General features: G+C 49.2%; 9 non-coding genes and 1 pseudogene across 9 annotated transcripts; all 10 read right to left on the reverse strand.

Moving 5' to 3' along the window:
- Positions 1-385: 385 nt before the first annotated feature.
- Positions 386-546, reverse strand: LOC131535094 (U1 spliceosomal RNA). The gene has a single exon (XR_009269511.1). It is a non-coding gene; the product is annotated as a U1 spliceosomal RNA (small nuclear RNA).
- A 919-nt stretch (positions 547-1,465) lies between these two features.
- LOC131535089 (U2 spliceosomal RNA) lies at positions 1,466-1,650 on the reverse strand. Its single transcript, XR_009269507.1, has one exon. It is a non-coding gene; the product is annotated as a U2 spliceosomal RNA (small nuclear RNA).
- Positions 1,651-2,523: 873 nt separating this feature from the next.
- Positions 2,524-2,681, reverse strand: LOC131535092 (U1 spliceosomal RNA). Its single transcript, XR_009269510.1, has one exon. It is a non-coding gene; the product is annotated as a U1 spliceosomal RNA (small nuclear RNA).
- A 915-nt stretch (positions 2,682-3,596) lies between these two features.
- LOC131535088 (U2 spliceosomal RNA) lies at positions 3,597-3,783 on the reverse strand. The gene has a single exon (XR_009269506.1). It is a non-coding gene; the product is annotated as a U2 spliceosomal RNA (small nuclear RNA).
- Positions 3,784-4,661: 878 nt separating this feature from the next.
- On the reverse strand, positions 4,662-4,818 carry LOC131535095 (U1 spliceosomal RNA). The gene has a single exon (XR_009269512.1). It is a non-coding gene; the product is annotated as a U1 spliceosomal RNA (small nuclear RNA).
- Positions 4,819-5,739: 921 nt separating this feature from the next.
- Positions 5,740-5,921, reverse strand: LOC131535091 (U2 spliceosomal RNA). The gene has a single exon (XR_009269509.1). It is a non-coding gene; the product is annotated as a U2 spliceosomal RNA (small nuclear RNA).
- Positions 5,922-6,801: 880 nt separating this feature from the next.
- Positions 6,802-6,956, reverse strand: LOC131535096 (U1 spliceosomal RNA; annotated as a pseudogene).
- Positions 6,957-7,880: 924 nt separating this feature from the next.
- LOC131535090 (U2 spliceosomal RNA) lies at positions 7,881-8,066 on the reverse strand. Its single transcript, XR_009269508.1, has one exon. It is a non-coding gene; the product is annotated as a U2 spliceosomal RNA (small nuclear RNA).
- Positions 8,067-8,948: 882 nt separating this feature from the next.
- Positions 8,949-9,107, reverse strand: LOC131535086 (U1 spliceosomal RNA). Its single transcript, XR_009269504.1, has one exon. It is a non-coding gene; the product is annotated as a U1 spliceosomal RNA (small nuclear RNA).
- A 945-nt stretch (positions 9,108-10,052) lies between these two features.
- On the reverse strand, positions 10,053-10,238 carry LOC131535087 (U2 spliceosomal RNA). The gene has a single exon (XR_009269505.1). It is a non-coding gene; the product is annotated as a U2 spliceosomal RNA (small nuclear RNA).
- Positions 10,239-11,036: the final 798 nt, after the last annotated feature.

Genomic DNA, 11,036 nt, shown 5'->3' on the forward strand with positions numbered 1-11,036 from the left:
CCAATCTGTGGTCAGGCGAAAAGAGGCGCCGGCAGTGGCCACTTGGTGGCGCTGCGAGGCGAAGAAAAAAGCATACTGATATAGAAAGGACACCCAAACAAGCATGAAAACTGCTACAGCTGGGCAACAGTCAGTCTGATCGACTTGAAAAGTGAGGTCTGTGAGAAATTGAAACTAAATGGCCCATCAGGGGTGGGGCGGACTTTTGAAGGCATAGCGACTTTGTTTTCACCTGCAGCGATATGACAGAACCGTTGCACTGTACAACCCTCTGGATCGCTGACTAGCCAGAACAAAGAAAAGAAGAACAAAGACACAAAAGAAAAACAAAGGCGAAACAAGAACAAAGACACAAAAGCAAAAAGATTTATTTAACCAGCTCTTTCAGGGAGGCGCGAGCATGATCCCCACTACCATAAATTATGCAGTCGAGATTCCCACATTTGGGGGAATTCGCGGGGGTCAACTGCGTCCGGTGCAATGGCCGAGCCTCGCCCTGGGTGAACCGCCTTCTTGATCATGGTGTCTCCCCTGCCAGGTAAGTATGAAGACTCAAGCTGCCAGTCAGGGCTACCATTTCCCTCTCGACCATCCTCATCAACGGTGACCCCCACCCCTATCAAAGGATTCGGCATTCCCAACCCCGATCCCGAATTCCCATCCCAACCCAACCCAACCTCCCTCCCTCCCCTCCCTCCCCTCCCCTCCCCTATCCTCTCATTGAGATCATCAGCTCATTAGTTCTCTCTCCTAACGAGTTGGTGATCTCAATCGGTAATATATAAAGGGAGACATGCAAAATGGCGCCCAGGACTTCAATTGAGAGCCAATGTTTTAGATGATCCCTTTTTAATCAAACAAACCTGATCCGACGCATCAGCTCGTTAGTGGAAGACTCCGAGACCTCAGGTGAGAGATCTCAATAAACGGCAACCACTGCTATAATAAAATAAAATACCTAACTACATAATACTATTATTGTTAGAAATTGCAACAAAATCAAAATAGAAATATAAACTTTTGAACTGCGGGTTTCGTCTGGCCAGAGGAGAACAGGCCCCCGGAGTCTGATTTCTCCCAGGTTTTCTCCATTCTGTCACAGAGGAGTTTTGGTTCCTTGCGCTGTCGCCTCTGGCTTGCTCAGTTGGGGCGCTTAATTTCTAGCGATTATCGCCGATTTGATTGCACAGATACCATTTAAACTAAACTGAGCTAGACAATGACATGTCTGAATTCAATAATGAAATGCCCTTTAACTGAAAATTGAGTGTTTAATCTTACCATCATACATTACTGACATTCTGTCTTCCAATTTGATACTGTTAAGTGCTTTGACACAATCTGTATTGTTAAAAGCGCTATGTAAATAAAGGTGACTTGACCGCTGCGAGACCAGACCTCCGTGGGAGGCGAGGCAAGGCCCCTCCTTATTTGCTCTGCTATTCTTCTGGCGGCAATCCCGAAAGGGAAGCACACCGTTCCTGGAGACACTGCAATACCAGGCCGATGCGTGGGTGGGCGGAGCAAGCCCGGCTCCAGCTCCGTGATCCAAAAATCAATTTAATATGCGGTCCCGGGTAGGGGCGTATCGAATATTAAACTGATAAGAACAGATACTACACTTGATCTTAGCCAAAAGGCCGGCGATGACCCCTGAGGCAGCGGGGAGGAAGCCAGAAACAGCCACGCCCATCAGGCAGCGGTCAGTCACAGAGACCTGAAAGCGCCGGGGGCGGTAGCACCCTCCCGCCTGCGGCGGAAAATGCGGCATCGCTCCTAACTCCCAAGCGGCTTGTCGTGAGCCAAGTGCCTTATGTCATCGGAATCCTTGGCTCGAGCGAGCGAGAGGCAGGTCTCGGATCGGCTCGTCGCACTGGCGAGATTTTCGGCTATTTTGGGTTTGTCGAAAACCTACTTTTGCAAACTAGCACCAGGCATTTGGCCCAGTCCGGCCGAGCGGCTCAGAAAGATTCTCTGGAGTCTGACTGTCAATAATCCAGCAGAAAAAGCGGAAATTTCCATTCTCCTTGGCGAGGGACCTCAAAAGCGTTCGCAGGTCGTGTGGCGAGGTTGCTAAAATGGCTATAACTCGAGAAAGGAATGAGATCGTTTCACCCAAATCGGCACACCTATGCGGGCCCAATCTGTGGTCAGGCGAAAAGAGGCGCCGGCAGTGGCCACTTGGTGGCGCTGCGAGGCGAAGAAAAAAGCATACTGATATAGAAAGGACACCCAAACAAGCATGAAAACTGCTACAGCTGGGCAACAGTCAGTCTGATCGACTTGAAAAGTGAGGTCTGTGAGAAATTGAAACTAAATGGCCCATCAGGGGTGGGGCGGACTTTTGAAGCGCATAGCGACTTTGTTTTCACCTGCAGCGATATGACAGAACCGTTACTGTACAACCCTCTGGATCGCTGACTAGCCAGAACAAAGAAAAGAAGAACAAAGACACAAAAGAAAAACAAAGGCGAAACAAGAACAAAGACACAAAAGCAAAAAGATTTATTTAACCAGCTCTTTCAGGGAGGCGTGACATGATCCCCACTACCATAAATTATGCAGTCGAGATTCCCACATTTGGGGGTCGCGGGGGTCAACACGTCCGGAGTGCAATGGCCGAGCCTCGCCCTGGGTGAACCGCCTTCTTGATCATGGTGTCTCCCCTGCCAGGTAAGTATGAAGACTCAAGCTGCCAGTCAGGGCTACCATTTCCCTCTCGACCATCCTCATCAACGGTGACCCCCACCCCTATCAAAGGATTCGGCATTCCCAACCCCGATCCCGGAATTCCCATCCCAACCCAACCCAACCCCTCCCCTCCCCTCCCCTCCCCTCCCCTATCCTCTCATTGAGATCATCAGCTCATTAGTTCTCTCTCCTAACGAGTTGGTGATCTCAATCAGTAATATATAAGGGAGACATGCAAAATGGCGCCCAGGACTTCAATTGAGCCAATGTTTTAGATGATCCCTTTTAATCAAACAAACCTGATCCGACGCATCAGCTCGTTAGTGGAAGACTCCGAGACCTCAGGTGAGAGATCTCAATAAACGGCAACCACTGCTATAATAAAATAAAATACCTAACTACATAATACTATTATTGTTAGAAATTGCAACAAAATCAAAATAGAAATATAAACTTTTGAACTGCGGGTTTCGTCTGGCCAGAGGAGAACAGGCCCCGGCAGTCTGATTTCTCCCAGGTTTTTCTCCATTCTGTCACAGAGGAGTTTTGGTTCCTTGCCGCTGTCGCCTCTGGCTTGCTCAGTTGGGGCAGCTTAATTTCTAGCGATTATCGCCGATTTGATTGCACAGATACCATTTAAACTAAACTGAGCTAGACAATGACATGTCTGAATTCAATAATGAAATGCCCTTTAACTGAAAATTGAGTGTTTAATCTTACCATCATACATTACTGACATTCTGTCTTCCAATTTGATACTGTTAAGTGCTTTGACACAATCTGTATTGTTAAAAGCGCTATGTAAATAAAGGTGACTTGACCGCTTTGCGAGACCAGACCTCCGTGGGAGGCGAGGCAAGGCCCCTCCTTATTTGCTCTGCTATTCTTCTAGCGGCAATCCCGAAGGGAAGCACACCGTTCCTGGAGACACTGCAATACCAGGCCGATCGTGGAGTGGGCGGAACAAGCCCGGCTCCAGCTCCGTGATCAAAATCAATTTAATATGCACGGTCCCGGGTGGGGGCGTATCAGATATTAAACTGATAAGAACAGATACTACACTTGATCTTAGCCAAAAGGCCGAGGCGATGACCCCTGAGGCGCGGCGGGGAGGAAGCCAGAAACAGCCACGCCCATCAGGCGCGGTCAGTCACAGAGACCTGAAGCGCCGGGGCGGTAGCACCCTCCCGCCTGCGGCGGAAATGCGGCATCGCTCCTAACTCCCAAAGCGGCAGCCGTGAGGCCAAGTGCCTTATGTCATCGGAATCCTTGGCTCGAGCCGAGCGAGAGGCAGGTCTCGGATCGGCTCGTCGCACTGGCAGATTTTCGGCTATTTTGGGTTTTGTCGAAAACCTACTTTTGCAAACTAGCACCAGGCATTTGGCCCAGTCCGGCCCGAGCGGCTCAGAAAGATTCTCTGAGTCTGACTGTCAATAATCCAGCAGAAAAAGCGGAAATTTCCATTCTCCTTGGCGAGGGACCTCAAAAGCGTTCGCAGGTCGTGTGGCGAGGTTGCTAAAATAGCTATAACTCGAGAAAGGAATGAGATCGTTTCACCCAAATCGGCACACCTATGCGGGCCCAATCTGTGGTCAGGCGAAAAAGGCGCGGCAGTGGCCACTTGGTGGCGCTGCGAGGCGAAGAAAAAAGCATACTGATATAGAAAGGACACCCAAACAAGCATGAAAACTGCTACAGCTGGGCAACAGTCAGTCTGATCGACTTGAAAAGTGAGGTCTGTGAGAAATTGAAACTAAATGGCCCATCAGGGGTGGGGCGGACTTTTGAAGAGCGCATAGCGACTTTGTTTTCACACCGCAGCGATATGACAGAACCGTTCGCACTGTACAACCCTCTGGATCGCTGACTAGCCAGAACAAAGAAAAGAAGAACAAAGACACAAAAGAAAAACAAAGGCGAAACAAGAACAAAGACACAAAAGCAAAAAGATTTATTTAACCAGCTCTTTCAGGGGAGGCCGAGCATGATCCCCACTACCATAAATTATGCAGTCGAGATTCCCACATTTGGGGGAATTCGCGGGGTCAACACGTCCGGTGCAATGGCGAACCTCGCCCTGGGTGAACCGCCTTCTTGATCATGGTGTCTCCCCTGCCAGGTAAGTATGAAGACTCAAGCTGCCAGTCAGGGCTACCATTTCCCTCTCGACCATCCTCATCAGCGGTGACCCCACCCCTATCAAAGTTCGGCATTCCCAACCCCGATCCGAATTCCCATCCCAACCCAACCCAACCCCTCCCTCCCTCCCTCCCCTCCCTCCCTCCCCTATCCTCTCATTGAGATCATCAGCTCATTAGTTCTCTCTCCTAACGAGTTGGTGATCTCAATCAGATAATATTATATAAGGGAGACATGCAAAATGGCGCCCAGGACTTCAATTGAGAGCCAATGTTTTAGATGATCCCTTTTAATCAAACAAACCTGATCCGACGCATCAGCTCGTTAGTGGAAGACTCCGAGACCTCAGGTGAGAGATCTCAATAAGCGGCAACCACTGCTATAATAAAATAAAATACCTAACTACATAATACTATTATTGTTAGAAATTGCAACAAAATCAAAATAGAAATATAAACTTTTGAACTGCGGGTTTCGTCTGGCCAGAGGAGAACAGGCCCCCGGAGTCTGATTTCTCCCAGGTTTTTCTCCATTCTGTCACAGAGGAGTTTTGGTTCCTTGCCGCTGTCGCCTCTGGCTTGCTCAGTTGGGGACGCTTAATTTCTAGCGATTATCGCCGATTTGATTGCACAGATACCATTTAAACTAAACTGAGCTAGACAATGACATGTCTGAATTCAATAATGAAATGCCCTTTAACTGAAAATTGAGTGTTTAATCTTACCATCATACATTACTGACATTCTGTCTTCCAATTTGATACTGTTAAGTGCTTTGACACAATCTGTATTGTTAAAAGCGCTATGTAAATAAAGGTGACTTGACCGCTTTGCGAGACCAGACCTCCGTGGGAGGCGAGGCAAGGCCCCTCCTTATTTGCTCTGCTATTCTTCTGGCGGCAATCCCGAAGGGAAGCACACCGTTCCTGGAGACACTGCAATACCAGGCCGATGCGTGGAGTGGGCGGAGCAAGCCCGGCTCCAGCTCCGTGATCAAAAATCAATTTAATATACGGTCGGGTGGGGGCGTATCGAATATTAAACTGATAAGAACAGATACTACACTTGATCTTAGCCAAAGGCCGGCGATGACCCCTGAGGCGCAGCGGGAGGAAGCCAGAAAGCAGCCACGCCCATCAGGCAGCGGTCAGTCACAGAGACCTGAAAGCGCCGGGGACGGTAGCACCCTCCCGCCTGCGGCGGAAAATGCGGCATCGCTCCTAACTCCCAAGCGGCATCGTGAGCCAAGTGCCTTATGTCATCGGAATCCTTGGCTCGAGCGAGCGAGGCAGGTCTCGGATCGGCTCGTCGCACTGGCGAGATTTTCGGCTATTTTGGGTTTTGTCGAAAACCTACTTTTGCAAACTAGCACCAGGCATTTGGCCCAGTCCGGCCGAGCGGCTCAGAAAGATTCTCTGAGTCTGACTGTCAATAATCCAGCAGAAAAAGCGGAAATTTCCATTCTCCTTGGCGAGGGACCTCAAAAGCGTTCGCAGTCGTGTGGCGAGGTTGCTAAAATGGCTATAACTCGAGAAAGGAATGAGATCGTTTCACCCAAATCGGCACACCTATATGCGGGCCCAATCTGTGGTCAGGCGAAAAGGGCGCGGCAGTGGCCACTTGGTGGCGCTGCGAGGCGAAGAAAAAAGCATACTGATATAGAAAGGACACCCAAACAAGCATGAAAACTGCTACAGCTGGGCAACAGTCAGTCTGATCGACTTGAAAAGTGAGGTCTGTGAGAAATTGAAACTAAATGGCCCATCAGGGGTGGGGCGGACTTTTGAAGAGCGCATAGCGACTTTGTTTTCACCTGCAGCGATATGACAGAACCGTTAGCACTGTACAACCCTCTGGATCGCTGACTAGCCAGAACAAAGAAAAGAAGAACAAAGACACAAAAGAAAAACAAAGACGCGAAACAAGAACAAAGACACAAAAGCAAAAAAAGATTTATTTAACCAGCTCTTTCAGGGGAGGCGAGCATGATCCCCACTACCATAAATTATGCAGTCGAGATTCCCACATTTGGGGGTCGCGGGGTCAACTGCGTCCGGTGCAATGGCCGAGCCTCGCCCTGGGTGAACCGCCTTCTTGATCATGGTGTCTCCCCTGCCAGGTAAGTATGAAGACTCAAGCTGCCAGTCAGGGCTACCATTTCCCTCTCGACCATCCTCATCAACGGTGACCCCCACCCCTATCAAAGGATTCGGCATTCCCAACCCGATCCCGAATTCCCATCCCAACCCAACCCAACCCCTCCCCTCCCCTCCCCTCCCCTCCCCTCCCCTCCCCTATCCTCTCATTGAGATCATCAGCTCATTAGTTCTCTCTCCTAACGAGTTGGTGATCTCAATCAGATAATATTATATAAGGAGACATGCAAAATGGCGCCCAGGACTTCAATTGAGAGCCAATGTTTTAGATGATCCCTTTTAATCAAACAAACCTGATCCGACGCATCAGCTCGTTAGTGGAAGACTCCGAGACCTCAGGTGAGAGATCTCAATAAGCGGCAACCACTGCTATAATAAAATAAAATACCTAACTACATAATACTATTATTGTTAGAAATTGCAACAAAATCAAAATAGAAATATAAACTTTTGAACTGCGGGTTTCGTCTGGCCAGAGGAGAACAGGCCCCCAGTCTGATTTCTCCCAGGTTTTTCTCCATTCTGTCACAGAGGAGTTTTGGTTCCTTGCCGCTGTCGCCTCTGGCTTGCTCAGTTGGGGCGCTTAATTTCTAGCGATTATCGCCGATTTGATTGCACAGATACCATTTAAACTAAACTGAGCTAGACAATGACATGTCTGAATTCAATAATGAAATGCCCTTTAACTGAAAATTGAGTGTTTAATCTTACCATCATACATTACTGACATTCTGTCTTCCAATTTGATACTGTTAAGTGCTTTGACACAATCTGTATTGTTAAAAGCGCTATGTAAATAAAGGTGACTTGACGCTTTGCGAGACCAGACCTCCGTGGGAGGCGAGGCAAGGCCCCTCCTTATTTGCTCTGCTATTCTTCTGGCGGCAATCCCGAAGGGAAGCACACCGTTCCTGGAGACACTGCAATACCAGGCCGATGCGTGGAGTGGGCCGGAGCAAGCCCGGCTCCAGCTCCGTGATCAAAAATCAATTTAATATGCAGTCCCGGGTGAGGGGCGTATCGAATATTAAACTGATAAGAACAGATACTACACTTGATCTTAGCCAAAGGCCGGCGATGACCCTGAGGCGCGGCGGGGAGGAAGCCAGAAAGCGGCCACGCCCATCAGGCAGCGGTCAGTCACAGAGACCTGAAGCGCCGGGGACGGTAGCACCCTCCCGCCTGCGGCGGAGAAATGCGGCATCGCTCCTAACTCCCAAGCGGCTTGTCGTGAGCCAAGTGCCTTATGTCGCCGGAATCCTTGGCTCGAGGCGAGCGAGGCAGGTCTCGGATCGGCTCGTCGCACTGGCGAGATTTTCGGCTATTTTGGGTTTTGTCGAAAACCTACTTTTGCAAACTAGCACCAGGCATTTGGCCCAGTCCGGCCCGGCGGCTCAGAAAGATTCTCTGAGTCTGACTGTCAATAATCCAGCAGAAAAAGCGGAAATTTCCATTCTCCTTGGCGAGGGACCTCAAAAGCGTTCGCAGGTCGTGTGGCGAGGTTGCTAAAATAGCTATAACTCGAGAAAGGAATGAGATCGTTTCACCCAAATCGGCACACCTATATGCGGGCCCAATCTGTGGTCAGGCGAAAAGAGGCGCGGCAGTGGCCACTTGGTGGCGCTGCGAGGCGAAGAAAAAAGCATACTGATATAGAAAGGACACCCAAACAAGCATGAAAACTGCTACAGCTGGGCAACAGTCAGTCTGATCGACTTGAAAAGTGAGGTCTGTGAGAAATTGAAACTAAATGGCCCATCAGGGGTGGGGCGGACTTTTGAAGGCATGGCGACTTTGTTTTCACACACGCGCGATATGACAGAACCGTTCGCACTGTACAACCCTCTGGATCGCTGACTAGCCAGAACAAAGAAAAGAAGAACAAAGACACAAAAGAAAAACAAAGACGCGAAACAAGAACAAAGACACAAAAGCAAAAAAAGATTTATTTAACCAGCTCTTTCAGGGAGGCGAGCATGATCCCCACTACCATAAATTATGCAGTCGAGATTCCCACATTTGGGGAATTCGCAGGGGTCAGCACGTCCGGAGTGCAATGGCCGAGCCTCGCCCTGGGTGAACCGCCTTCTTGATCATGGTGTCTCCCCTGCCAGGTAAGTATGAAGACTCAAGCTGCCAGTCAGGGCTACCATTTCCCTCTCGACCATCCTCATCAACGGTGACCCCCACCCCTATCAAAGGATTCGGCATTCCCAACCCCGATCCCGGAATTCCCATCCCAACCCAACCCAACCTCCCCTCCCCTCCCCTCCCCTCCCCTCCCCTCCCCTATCCTCTCATTGAGATCATCAGCTCATTAGTTCTCTCTCCTAACGAGTTGGTGATCTCAATCGGGTGTGTTATATAAGGGAGACATGCAAAATGGCGCCCAGGACTTCAATTGAGAGCCAATGTTTTAGATGATCCCTTTTAATCAAACAAACCTGATCCGACGCATCAGCTCGTTAGTGGAAGACTCCGAGACCTCAGGTGAGAGATCTCAATAAACGGCAACCACTGCTATAATAAAATAAAATACCTAACTACATAATACTATTATTGTTAGAAATTGCAACAAAATCAAAATAGAAATATAAACTTTTGAACTGCGGGTTTCGTCTGGCCAGAGGAGAACAGGCCCCCCGACGGAGTCTGATTTCTCCCCAGGTTTTTTTCTCCATTCTGTCACAGAGGGAGTTTTGGTTCCTTGCCGCTGTCGCCTCTGGCTTGCTCAGTTGGGGCAGCTTAATTTCTAGCGATTATCGCCGATTTGATTGCACAGATACCATTTAAACTAAACTGAGCTAGACAATGACATGTCTGAATTCAATAATGAAATGCCCTTTAACTGAAAATTGAGTGTTTAATCTTACCATCATACATTACTGACATTCTGTCTTCCAATTTGATACTGTTAAGTGCTTTGACACAATCTGTATTGTTAAAAGCGCTATGTAAATAAAGGTGACTTGACCGCTTTGCGAGACCAGACCTCCGTGGGAGGCGAGGCAAGGCCCCTCCTTATTTGCTCTGCTATTCTTCACAAAAAGCGGCAATCCCCGAAAAGGGGAAGCACACCGTTCCTGGAGACACTGCAATACCAGGCCGATGCGTGGAGTGGGCCAGCAAGCCCGGCTCCAGCTCCGTGATCCAAAAATCAATTTAATATGCAGTCCCGGGTGAGGGGCGTATCAGATATTAAACTGATAAGAACAGATACTACACTTGATCTTAGCCAAAAGGCCGGCGATGACCCCTGAGGCGCGGCGGGGAGGAAGCCAGCAGCCACGCCCATCAGGCAGCGGTCAGTCACAGAGACCTGAAGCGCCGGGGGCGGTAGCACCCTCCCGCCTGCGGCGGAAAATGCGGCATCGCTCCTAACTCCCAAGCGGCTTGTCGTGAGGCCAAGTGCCTTATGTCATCGGAATCCTTGGCTCGAGGCGAGCAGAGGCAGGTCTCGGATCGGCTCGTCGCACTGGCGAGATTTTCGGCTATTTTGGGTTTTGTCGAAAACCTACTTTTGCAAACTAGCACCAGGCATTTGGCCCAGTCCGGCCCGGCGGCTCAGAAAGATTCTCTGAGTCTGACTGTCAATAATCCAGCAGAAAAAGCGGAAATTTCCATTCTCCTTGGAACCTCCTCCGCTCCAGTTTAAATTCGATTTGAATGCTCAACGCTCATTTTGCACACCTAACGCGGGTTATTTTCAAAACAGCAGCTTTTTCTATGCGGTTTGGCCGTTCGTCCTCACGCAAACGCTGCACCAGGTCACTGAAACCGAACACTTTGAAAAACTCCTGCCAGGGTGAAGATTTTCAAAAACTCCGGCTGCAGTGTTATCGTGTAGATGGCAAAACCAGAGTTTTTGGCTTGTGACGCCGGAGCCTGCGCTGTTATCTCCGCCTACTGGAAACTTTTTCAGGCTTCTGATTGGCCAGCGTGGCCTAAAACACATCAAAGTTACGTATTTACATAAATAGCACATAAAAGTCAAATAAAATGTCCTGAAACTTCATCATGTATTGTTTAGTAGGCCTAGATCAAACTGTAA

The sequence above is a fragment of the Onychostoma macrolepis genome, unplaced genomic scaffold (genome assembly GCF_012432095.1).
Source record: "Onychostoma macrolepis isolate SWU-2019 unplaced genomic scaffold, ASM1243209v1 Scaffold133, whole genome shotgun sequence".
Lineage (NCBI taxonomy): Eukaryota > Metazoa > Chordata > Actinopteri > Cypriniformes > Cyprinidae > Onychostoma > Onychostoma macrolepis.